Below are 14,182 nucleotides of genomic sequence, written 5' to 3'. Positions count from 1 at the left end.
AATGTGTGGCACAACTATTACTACTAGGAAAACTAGACCGTGTTTGTTTTTCACGACAACAAATATCACATAAAGACTACTAATTTGGAAAAATAATTTTACTCCCATTAATTTGTAAATAAGACATAGGCTTGGAAGAGGGATGACCCAACTGACGATGCCACAAGTCGTAAGAATCAGTTGCTCGAGCTACTAAGACTGTTCCAACTGTAACTGGTCTGTACTGGTACACCCCTCCTCGTGACTCACCCAATCCAATTGGACTTCTCATTGTGTGACCCTGCATAATACATAAACAATCAGTAAATATCACAAAACAATTAGCATCACGAATCAATTTGCAAACCGACACCAAATTAACCGTCAAATTAGGAACGTAGAGCACATGATGAAGTATAAGGCCTGGTTGTAAGATAAAATTTCCATCTTTTGTAGCCGTGGTACTTTTTCCATCGGGTAACTCAACGGAAGATGGAGTAATATCATGAACATCATGCATTAAAAGAAATATTACCCGTCATATGATGTGATGCCCCACTATCAATTAGCCAACAAACATTGGATATAAGCTTACCAGACAACTTATCGCCATCAGGACTTGGCTCAATTAGAGCAAGGAGGCGCTGCAATCGATCCGAAGAGATACCCAGGACACCGGTCGACGGTCCAAAGTGCTGAGATACTGCAGCAAAGGCGTGGCTAGGTTGCACCGCGTGAGGACTGGGAACACCCCTTTCCACGTCCTCTGCCACGATTAGTTGTAGGAGAGATACCAAGCCACGTCCAACAACGCTCAATAACATGGTCTTGGCGTTGACAAAAAGTGGAGAATGGGCGACCGGATTGAATAGTCGGAGAAAACGGTTGAACCTGGGCAGCAAATCCCACGGGTGGTCTTGTTGTTTCACTAGGGTGCATAGCGGACTAGTGGGTTTCTTCCTGAGTTACCATAGAGTACATTCGATCAATATCTAGAAGTGGTTCCATATTGATAATATGTGTGCGAAGAGTATTCTATGACTCATCTAAACCGATGAGAAATTGGTAAACTTTGAGATTGATGAACCAGGTTAAGATAGGTGACCCGTTTTCACAAGAACACTTTTCTAGAGGGGATAGGTTATCGAGATCTTCCCACATGCCCATAAATTGAGTATAATATAACATAACTGAAACTCCCGATTGTTTCGACATGGTGAGATCGGACCACAATTTTTATATTTTAGGACCATTCTTAAGCAAATACCTAGTTTTCAAACAATCCTACAAGATTTTAACATTCGAAAGACGGGAAACAGTAGCCCTAATAGAGTCATCAAGGGTGTTGGCTATCCAAGAGCAGAGCATAGAATTCACTATTTCCCATGCCATGAACTTTGGGTCGGTTTTATCAGGTTTGTTTATGGAACCATCAACAAAGCCAATTCTATTTGTATTTTGAGATCTCAGTGCTAGAAGAATAGCCTGTTCTCAAGAAAAATACTTTCCACCTTTTAATTTAATGAGTTAAAATGGAGCCTGGGCTAGACGACTGATGAAAATATAATAATAAGACGAAGAAGGATCGGTGATAGAAAACATTGGAGTTGCAGCAATTTCTTCACCATCCTTGGCCATGGCTGAAGAATAAAGACGCCGAGATAATTGGTCGGTGGTGGCTATAGAAGTAGGGTAGCGGAAGTGTATTATAACTTAAGCTCTCGTACCATAATTGTGGCACCCCTCTCTCGATTATATGTAATCTCAGCGGAAGACTTTTTAAAAATGATTATTGTGGATATAAATTTACGTAAATTTTTTTCCTTTTAAATCAGAGGGAGAGAGGTCACACTATACTAGACCCTAAACAGCCAATTAACACAAATACATGCTACATGCAAGACTAGAAAATAACTAGGCCTGATGGACTAAATGCAAGTTCGGACAGATTCAGTGCAGAAACTTAAAAAAATAATTCCTCTTAAACTACTCATGCGAATGACCCCACAATAATACCATACCATCTATAATGGGTCTAAATCACCTAGTTAAAACAGTTTTGAAAGATGCTTGGCCATTCCGGGAGAAATAAGTAAAATGGCACAGTGACTCACTTTAAAATCAAGAACAGGGGAGGGAGTTTTGAAAATTCATAATAAATTACTCATTGATCCAAAAACTACTAAATTGTACCCCAAGGCAGAAAACTAAGATAAAAACATTTTAAATATAAAAAACTGAGTTTTTCACAACCAATTAAAACTGAACAACCACAAACATTCAGTTTTGATAAAGAAACCAAATTCCTAGAAAACGAAGGTACATAAAAAGTGTTAAGATCCATCTTGTGACCCATCTCTAATATGAGGCGATGAGTGCCAACAAGCACCACTTTAGATTCGAGACGGTTCCCCATATAGATGTACTTTGCACTTTCCTCCGGTTTCCGAGTTGTAAGGAATCCCTGTAATGAATTTATGAAATGAGTTGTAGCACCAGAATCAAGCCACCAAGTGTATGAAGGAATTTCAATAAAATTTGATTCATAACATATAAAAGAAAGATGAATACCTTTCTTTTCGAAACAAGCCTTACGTTTCTCACAGTCCTTCTTTACGTGTCCGTTTTTGTTACAAATGTAATAGGTAACAACAAAAGCATTTCCATGACCCTGACTACTTTCACCAGGTTCATATCTTTTGTTTGGTGTGAATTTCTTTCCACTCTTCACAAATTTCCCTTTCTTCTCCATATTTCCATGGGTTACAACCAATGCAAAGTGATTTCCTTCTTGCTTTAATCTCACTTCCTTTTGAATACACATATTAGTCAGCTCATTCAAATTCCACTTGTCTTTTTGAGTATTATAGTGGATTTTGAATGGGCCGAATTTTGATGGAAGTGAGTTGAGGATAAATTGCACAAGGAAGGACTCTTCCACTTTAATGTCAAGAGCTCCAAATTTGGTAGCCTTATCAGTCATATTCAGGATGTGTTCCTCAATTCCCTTATCCCCAACATATTTCATGGTAGTCAATTCAGGCATGAGTCTCCCTGCAAGCGACTTGTCAGCTGATTTAAAGCGTTCTTTAATAGCCGCTAACAGTTCCGTAGCATTGTCAACCTCGGGAAGAGAAGTCTTAATGCTATTAGCAACGGTCATTCTAATAAGCATAAGACTAAGCCTATTGGACTTGAAGCATCCGTTAATTCCCCAGGTTTTTCAGTAAGCAATGCTAGGTCCAAATCCATAACACCCAAGGTGAATTGAATTTGTTGATACCATTCGGAGAAATTTGATCCACTGAGAGTCTTAATACCAGAAGCATGCGAGTACAACGAAGTAGGAATAGCAACTGAAATGAATACGACAAATATAATAAGATAAGATAAAAAGATGCTCATATAAGACCTTGAGTGAAATAAGATGAACTATCGATATCACTACAAGTTCTCCTTTGGGTGAAATATAATATATCTATTGTTCACTCTATGTTGGTGTAAATAATCTTTTATAACACCTAAGTAGTGTCTAACATAATTTATCTCACTCGTCAATTAGTCATATTACCTTTAGGTAAACAATTCTAATTGCTACGTAATACAAATTATCATACCCTACCGAGTTCATAATTAATTAAAATCGAATATCTTTTGAGCTAGTCTCAATTTCTTAATTATGACTGCAATTTGAGATTATTATAATCTTTAATATCATTTAAATGATTAAACCTTCATATGTTCTTATATTTATATGATTTTACTAATCTAGATCACTTTAGCAACTACAAGATTAGTAAATTTCATAACTATAAAACTGATAATATTCTCGTTATTTTATTTGAGTGATAACAGTAACAACACATTTTGCATAAATCACATAAGTAGTTTACTGCATATAAGACACTAACATAATGCACATATAAGAATAATCCAAATCTCATATGGTCGGTGCACAAAACTGCATACATGTGCTGTATAATTATTCTATTATATATCATGACTTTTACTTCCTACTGACACATTTAATTAATACGCTAATATACTACTAGAGAGAAATATGTCAATTACAGTACAGAAGATATTCATAATAAAAATGCGTCAATTGAAATTCTCATATAATGAACAACAAGCCATCACAATTAGTTGAACACATGAACCAGATTTGTTATTATCAAAACATCAACCACAATATTATTCACCAAAATAGGGAGCAAGATAAATTAAGATAAATCGTCAATAATCAGTCTCAATTTATTATGCACAAAACGACTATAGCAAAATAATAATTTCGACTCAAAATTCAGTTTCATACAATCATAAAACCATATAATAAATTAATAAATTATAAGTTCTAAGATGAATTGATTTCAAAACCCTCCTCTGATACCAATTGAAAAACTTTTATTTAACGTTATGCGGAAATCCTAGTAACTGATTCTTGAAATCAAATTCATCTTAGGAGTATAATCACAAAATTGAGATTATCGACATACCGTTTGCCATGGATTCCGATAGAAATGATGAACAAGGATAATAACAATCTACAAGCCAAGTCATCTCCAAAATCTCCTTGTGAGAATATTATTCGTAGGCACACCTTCTTCTCTCTAATTGGGAATTACACACACACACACACACACACACACACATATATATATATATATATATATATATATATATATATATATATATATATATATATATATAACTTTAAAATAATTATAATAATTGTCATATTCATTATTATTAATATTAAAATCTCCACTAATTAATAAAAAGTGCATATATATTTAACTTTGAAAAATATGAAGGATTAAGGTTCAACCCTTGTAATTTAAAAGAAAGATTGAGTTTTGAATTTTTTTGATGTTTGAAATTTGAAATTATAATTTTGAATTTTGAATTTTGAAATTTTGAAAAATCTCTCAATAATTATTTTCACTTATAAATACCGTCAACCCAATCTTCATCCATTCATTTTCACAGCCTTCATTTTATTTATTTTATTTCTCAAAGTCTTAATCGTTTCAATTTTTCTGAAATGTTGGTAAAAATTTATTCTACTATTCATTTTGACAAAATACAACTCGCATCCGGAGAAATCCAAACAAAATGGAAATATTGCACGATAAGTACATTTATTCATGTTTTATCTTCTAATTGTTTATTGCGTACTATTGTTATTCTTTTTAGAAATATTACAATTTTGAAGTTACAATTGATTATGGTTCATTACTACGGCATGTACAAGAGAAGCATCTAATTCAATTCGACTCCGCTCAAATACAAATGTCACCGTCGACCGAAGACACGTTTGCATATACCGATATTGAACTAAGCATGTTTCAATCATTGGAGGAAACACGCGCAATGCGTGAAAAAAAAAATGATTCGATTTAAACGAGGGTGAGTTCTTCAATAATAATTTGAAGTTAAAAACTGTTTAGTGTTTTAATTTTTTTTTTTTATTTAAAGCTAAGCTCAATTTTTTCAAGTTTGAATTTACTTTTTTATTTCTTTATTGTAATTCTTCAAATAAAAAAGAAAAAGAAAAATCGATTTAGACCCGGACCCGGTGGACCCACCCCGGACCTGGACCCCCCTAAAAGTCAGAATCGGGTCCCCTAAAAGTTGGTCTCGGACCCAGGCCCGACCCGTGACTATGTCTACGTGAGGCTAGCATACGACCATGGGGGGCCATGCCCCTCAACAAATTTTAGAAAAAAATGTTTATAATTATTAATCATTCGACTAACTTAACGTTGAAATCTCTACTAATTATTCATGAAGTATGAATGAAAATTAATTAACTATAAATTTTTTTGTTTGAAAAAAGGTTCATGTCGAACCTAAACTCACTCGTAGCTAAAAAAGATCTTCAATTATCCCAACCAAATTCACGTGCAAGTCAGGTGCAAATCGCATGCATGTTATGTGATTATATAATTATAGGTGCAAATTCATGCTTATTTTCCTAGCAAACATTTTTAAGAATGAATAACGATTCAAGGTATAATATTAATTCGATGATGTTATGTATAGACACAAAACTGAAATATTTAATAAGTATGTTTGAATATAATATTATATGATTTTCGCTTATTTTGTTTAAACATAATGGGATTTAATACATAATTCAATTTGTTTTAAATCCCACTATGTGTAAACAAATTAAACGAAATGACATATAATATTATATGAACCAAGAGTTGAATTGCACGAACTACATCAGAGAATTTCGTGTAATTCCTCCACAAAATGAATTAAAATTTTGAATTTTTAACTGTTTCGCATTGATTTCCACGGAACAGAAGGTTATCATTCGTGGAAATCTATGCAAAATGCAACAAACAAAAGTATTCTACTTCGTGGTACCTAGCACACAATGCATCCATCCATTTCGTGCTTCGTAGCATGAAATAAAAGCGATTTATTTCAATTAGATCGATTCAACTATAGACCTAATTTAATCGATGCAATTTGTTAACTAAACAACAAGATGAAATTAAATTTACGTAAACAATTAATTATTTACCTCCGCATAACTACTCGTTTACGTTAACAACAATACAACAAATTAGAAGAAATAACTTTAACTTAAAAGGTATCATTACATCATATTAAATCCGTACGTCCTAATGCAGGCTCACGTTTATCAAGATATATGGCGAGAAGTCGACAATTGGGTACACAGTGATGCCTTACACCATTGCACTTCTGTCTTCGAGCATCTGGCTCTACTACTACAGGGCCATACAGAAAGATGACCGTTTGCTAGTTGGCATTAATGCATTCGGTTGCGTTGTCGAGACAGTGTACATTGCTTATTCACTTACTCAACGTCAGGTAAATCTTTGTGGTAATTTTGTAAGATAATTAATTAAAAAGAAATAACCAATTAGAAAATCAATGTTAGTTAGTTTAATTCTTATTTTTTGTAGATTCGGACTCTCGGTCTCCCGAGCCTCCTCTCGTGCATACTATGCACTATTATCCCTTTCACATTATTTACGTGGAAAGAAAATACGAAGGACGTTATTGTTAGTTGGATTTGCTTTGGGGCGTCCATTTCCGTGTACTGGGATGATATATACAAAAATAAAAAAATTGCTATGTTTTTTTTTAAATTAAATTATTTTTATTTGTTAATACTTTTAATATATTTTTTAAGGTTCGAGTTATCAGGACACACAATGTGGCTTTCATGCCGATCACACTGTGTTCTCACAGTGAACGCCGTTATCTGGGGCGTTTATGACTTCCTTAATGAAGATGCCGCCCAAAAGATCTTCAATTTTTACAACCAAATTCACGTGCAAATCAAGTGCAAATCACGTGCATATTATGTGATTATACGTGCAAATTCGTACTTATTTTTCTAAGCGAGCATTTTAAAAAACAATAATGATTCGAAAGAAAAGGAATATGATATTCTTTAATATTTGCATCAATTTGCCCCCGTGTTCTTGAAAAATTGTCTCAATGTGCCCATCGCTGTTAGTTGTCAGACATTGACCTTAACACCATTTGATCTAAACTCTGAAATTACAAAAATGTCACCTCTCTGAAATTACAAAAATGCCACCTCACGGCGCTAGCCACAATTTTTTATTTTATTTTATTTTCAATAATTATTTAAATTGGGAGGGGTGGCTTTTTTGAAATTTTTAGACTTATATCATACGGCGTTAAGGACAAAGGTCTGAAATTAACGGCGATGTCCACATTGAGACAATTTTCCAAGTATTAAGGGACAAATCGATGCAATTGAGAGTAGAATGATACAAAGTGATATCCATCCAAAGTACAAGGGGGGGAAATGGAGTTTACCAAAAAAAAATAGATGAGATCATGGCTCCGCTACTGGTTGTATTATTTGAATAGTCTTTATGTATCCAATATACAATCTCGTCCAGATTGGAAGTATGTCAGAACGATTGAAAACAAGTTCAGATTTTATTTCCTGCTAGGAAAGATAGTAAAAATATAAGTTACGTCAAATTTAATTAACTAACGAAATATTAAGTGGGTACTAATATATATATATACAACAATAAGTCGACCCCACTAGAGACCGGTGCTTTTTATTCTTTTTTCCGCCGTCGCTGACTGGCAGTCAACGCTGGTCTCCGACGGGTTTGACTCTTTTGTTATTTTTAAACATTTTCTTCCCAAACATTTTTAGGCCCGTTTAAACAGGAATATCTCGTAGTTGACAACAATATTAACTATATTATTGTTTAACAAAATAATATTGTTAAATTACTCTCTAAGACAGTAATATTAACACAACAAAAATCGCTATTATTGTGTAATACATTAATATTAATATGTTGATAACCATTCAACAATGGCAAATATAATAAAATACCAAAAGAATTAATATTGATGTGGTTAACTGTAATATTACTATCATCTACAATAATATTATAGTAACGACGGTAATATTACTGTCAACAACAATAATATTATTGTGTTTATAGTAATAATACAATAGTATACAACACTAGAACGTTAATCAGTCAACAAATCAAACAAGAAAATAAAAAAAAAATTGATGTGGTTGACGATAGTAATATTATTGTGTTTACACTAATTTTACTGTTAACGATAGTAATATTATTACGTTGACTGGTAAACAAATCAAACAAAATAAAAATACTAAAAAATAAATAATATTGATGTGGTTGACAATAATATTATTGTGTTTACAGTAATTGTACTGTGGCAGTACAATTACTGTTAACGTTCAACGGCGTGCGTAAAAAAAAAAGTGGATAAAAATTTAAGAAAAAAAGAAGCCAACTCTGGAGACCGGCGGCGTAAAAAATAGGAAAACAAAAAAACAAAAAACTAATCGAAAAAAGTCAACGCCGAAAACCAACGGCGAAAAAAGTAGACGAAAAAAGTTAAAAAAAACTGAAGTCAAAATTGGATTTTGTGGTCAAAATTGATGATATTGAAGTTAGATTGGGGTTATAATTAGGAATAGAGTTTAAGGGGTTCGGGATAGTTTCGTCGTATACATTAATTTTGCCATTATTTATAATACATATTAAAGGGATTGAGTTATTGGTGAAGGATATATAGCTCCTGAACCTAGAATAAGAAAGATGGTTAGGTAGAGACTTTTATATATATATATATATATATATATATATATATATATATATATATATATATATATATATATATATATATATATATATATATATATATATATATATATATATATATATATATATATATATATATATATATATATATATATTATTTTTTAATTCAACATAATAAAAATAAAATATTAGTTTGGCAAATCTTGAAATAAAATATTGAATAACCTATGGAATATAATTTTACTACTTAATGAATTGCTTAAGTATATAAAAAGTTTCGAATTATTCCAGTCAATTGTGTATTCTAAATTTCATACTTCAAACTATATTTTAAATATATTATAGTGGATATTCCTTTTTAATTATATATATATATATATATATATATATATATATATATATATATATATATATATATATATATATATATATATATATATATATATATATATATGGGGTTGCACGTACATACTCAATAGTATAAAATAAAACACATCAATTATTCACGTAATTCATATAATTAATTCACGTAATTTCACATAATAATTCTCGAGATAGAAGATTATGTTCAAATTTCAAGGTTGTTGAAAATGTGGGCCGTTGCAATTATAGTTACCATTGTTGTTTTTGAAAATATATTTCTACCAGTGACCACAAAATTTAGTAATTAGAGTGACCTTCCCTGTGATTAGGTCTAACTACATATACACGTACCTCTCACATTGAAAAAAATATATTAAAGATACACCCCTTAAGCACAATTTAAATTAAAAATGGAAGTAATTAACCCTAAATCCTAATTATTTACCTCCACCTCTATCACTTTCATCTCCTCTCTTTTCCATCTTTCCACCTAAATCCCTCAACGCTATCTCCAAAAAAATTGACCACCCTACACCGTTGTCTCTGCCGCCACCGCTACCGCTGCCTCTTACATACTCTCCACTTAAATCTATTTCTCTCCACTTAAATCTATCTCCTTTTGTTCGTTATCTCTCTCGATTCTCGCTCTTTTTTTTCACAATTTTTTACACCACCACCACAGTAGCTGCCTCCCCCACTCTCTCTTTCATTTACCGCCGCTGTCGTCGCCTCCCCCTCCCTCTCATTCGTTATCTTTCTATCTCTATTTATGTCCGTTTCGATTATTTTCTCTTCAGGATCTGAAGCAGCAAAAATTAAGTGACTATAGTCATATTCGAATATGAATATTGTTGATTCACTCGATTAGTGATTTATGAATTTTTTTTTTTGTTACGCGAATCACGAATAACAAAATTTATGATGATGATGAAGAGTTGTTATTATCAATTTTCACAAATTCGAAGAAGGAAGATGTCATTCAAAACCAATACGAGTTCTTTTCACATAGAATGGGACGGCCTGTATTGTGCAACCAAAGAAGATGAAGTTAAGCTTCTCGTTTTATCATAAGGAAGAATGAAACTTTGTTTTATCTGATCGCATGATAAAATTAAGTTCGATATTCTGTTTATTTTTTATTTTTTTTTATTAGTTTGAAATTGTTGTCCGTCGTTTGACAGGTCATCCTACACTTGATTGGCTGTCATCTACCATTCCTTGTTATTCATGAAGTTGAAAAGAATATGACTATAGTCATATTCAACTATGCTCCTCTAGTTTCTCACCCCAGTTGCAAATCGTTCTATCTTCTCGTTTCTAGTTGACTTATATTAACAAGATTCAAACTAATTGTGATGTTTTGTGTGGATATTGATTGGATTGTTAAATAATAGACGATCTTCGTTTTTTTATATAATTTGTTACAAATGACTATACTATATAACTGGGATTTTTAAGTTGGAAATGTAAAAAATGGAAATATAAAGAAAAAATATGGCTACAGTTGATATAGTCAAATATAGCCATATTAGACTATAGTCATATTCGACTATAGTCATATTTGGCTTAGTAAACTTATCGGGAAAAAAAATCAATTTTTTGTTTAAAAATAAAAAATAAAAAATAATTATTAAAAAAAGAAAAAAAGGCTATATACAGTCCGAAATTGATTAAATGCAGTCCAAAATTGATGAATATATCGCACATAATTAGCGATGCAGTAGGTAAATGAGTGGTATTTTAGGTAAAAAAAAAAAGCTAGGGGTACTGTAAAAGGTGAATATAGGGTTGGGTTTATCTTTATATTTTAGCGGTTTGAGGGGTTTATTGCTAAAGACCCCTAAAAACAGAGAATGAAACCTTCCTAGTTTAATAACTCCTAGTTGAAAAACAAATATGTTCTTAGTTTAATATCTTAAAGTACAAAAATTACCCTTCATTGAAATATACAAATCATACAAAAAGAAAAATCAATCTCCTTATTTTCATGGGGTTATTTAAGATAGCCCCTCACTAGTCTACATAATGTGGGATCAATCTAAATCTTTTTAAAATTTTGAGTAAAACACATTAATTCTAAGTTTGATTTCATATAAACCTAAATAATTCGCGTATAACCATTTTGACCCTTTCAAACCATAATTATGATTTGTTTTATCTTATTTTATTTTTATTTATTTTATTTTAAAAAAAATATTTTTTTTAATTTCATTTTTTTTTCCAGCGGTGGCATGGGTGGTCGGAGCTCAGATTAGTTGACTCACCATTAGTTAACTTCAATTAGTTGAAATTTATTTCTTTTTTACTTTTATTTATTTTTTTTATTTTTTTTACTGGCAGCGGGTCGTCGGAGCTCTGGTTAGCTGACTCAGCATTAGTTAACTTCAATATTAGATATTAGTTGACATTCCATTTTTTTTGGTGTTTTTTCTTTCTTTTTTGTTCATTTTAATTTTGTTTCCTGTGGTAGGTTGTCGGAGCTCTAGTTAGCTAACACAACATTAGTTAACTTCAATATTAGTTGAGACCAATATTAAAAAAAGATTAAATTAAAAAAAAAAAAAAAGATGATACCTAAGAATGTTAAAATTAACTAATGTTGAGTCACTTAATCGGAGCTCCGAAGACCTACCACCGAAATAAAATAAAAGAAAGAAAAACAAAATGGATTGTTTAAAGTTAACTAATATTGAAGTTAACTAATGTTGTGTCAGCTAACAGAAGCATCGACGACCTGCAGCCGAAGAAAAAGATTTCTACTAATGTTAAAGTTAACTAACGTTCAGTCAGCTAATCAGAGCTCTGATGACTCACCACCGGAAAAAAATTAAAAGAAAACAAAATGGATTGTTTAAAGTTAACTAGTGCGGAGTCAACTAACTGGAGCTCCGACGACCTGCCGCCGGAAAAAAAATTACAAAATAAAAAAATTAAAATATTTGAACGGGTCGGACCGACCTGGTGGGCAGGTGGGATTAGATAGGGGTGGGTTGGGCTTATCTCAAATCGAAATATATAGGGCCCTTTTGGGAGTTAATGTTTTTGTGGGTTTATTTGAAATAAAATTTAAAGGATGGACCTATTTATAGTGAAACTTGAATTTATGGATCTACGTTAAATTCACTTTCATTTCACTTGTTGAAGACCAAATTTCTGAAGAAAATAATATTAACAAAACCCTCCCCAAACCCTCAAACATGTCAGCCGCACCACCGCCAATGCAGCCATTCCTTCCCCGAACCCCCGTCATCCTTGCCACTGTCATTGTTGAAAGACTAGGACTATATCTCAAGCAAAGAACCACCCAAATACATTATTTTTAGTTATTTGAAATTGCTCCCAGAGCTTGTTAAATTAGCCAATATGGGATGATTATTAACTAATTAAATATGTACATTGAGCATTAAATATTGGTTAATTGTTTGTTGGGTTGACTTGATTTAGTCCTTTTTTGCTTTAATTTAGTTTGAGGTTGTGAAGTAGTTTTTTTATCTGTTCAAATCGAATTTTCTCAAAATTTCGTGTTAGGTAGAAAAATTTCAGTAGTTCCAGCCATAGATTGACAGAAACAGAAAGGAAAGAGGGAAAGAGACAGAATACAAAATAGCTCAAGTCAAGAACTGCATGTATAATCAAACGGCTCAGTTCCGCTTTCTAGCGTTCAGTTCAGAAGATTCAAGTTTTGGTGACAACTCCAAAACAGAAACAAGCAGCAAGCAATAACCACTAACCCAAAACCCTAGATCTACTTAGAACTCACATTGAGTCGACTCACCAACACATGCACAGTAAACTCAGTCACAAATCACCCTCTCCACTCAGCAGAAACCCTAGTTTTCCTCACTCAGAGATCTCAATCACTCACGAAAGAGTATTGAAGGTGAAAACACTCGGTTTGAATTAAAGGTAAAGTTTGCTTTATCTCTCTCTCATCACAGTATATATACACACAGTTTCAACTGTCCGCAACATTAAATGTGTTGCGGCGGCAAGGACATCCATTGTCCGGCAAGACATGCGACGGTGTCACCTGAAAATGACAATGGATGACGAAGTACGGTAGATAGAGAGAGGGGGACAAGAAGAGAGAGAAACGGTGCGTCTGAGAATGAGCTACTAGGAATTGAGAGGGAGTTTAAGAAAGAATCAATGTATATCCGTGATTAGTTACACAAAAAGGATGGTCAAGATCGGGTCTTACTTGAGTAGTGTGCTTAAGTTGCTTGGGGCCAAATTCCTTGAGTTGGGCAGCCATAATTTAAAGAGTGGCCCAAATCACAAAGTTCATTTATTTGCTCAATTCTTAACATTTCGACACATCCATGTCGAATATTTGAGGAAAAATTGGAAAATTAGTTGTCGAATTCTGAAAATTTTCTCAAAATTCGACAGCAACTTGTTGAAAATAGACTGTTGGATATTTGATTTTCGAAATCAAATATTTTTTCAATTTTTTTTGACTTTCCTACCGAATTAATATCATTTTATTATTTATTATTATTCGGATTTATTTAGAGTAAGTTGGTGGTTATTGGTTAGCTTAGTGGTTAGTTACCTTAAGCTCATCCTTATTTATCCACTAACTCATTATCCCACTAGCTCTCCATCTTCTCTTAGTGTGCTATTTTCGTGCAGGACATGATGTTCCTAAACTCTATAAATAGAGAAGATCCAAGTTCATTTTTACCAATTTCTGACGAGAATCAAGAGCACGGAGCAGA

This window comes from Erythranthe guttata, chromosome 12 (assembly GCF_056151865.1).
Source record: "Erythranthe guttata isolate IM_541 chromosome 12, IM_541, whole genome shotgun sequence".
NCBI classification, from domain to species: domain Eukaryota; kingdom Viridiplantae; phylum Streptophyta; class Magnoliopsida; order Lamiales; family Phrymaceae; genus Erythranthe; species Erythranthe guttata.
Note: the sequence above shows the minus strand (reverse complement) of the source record.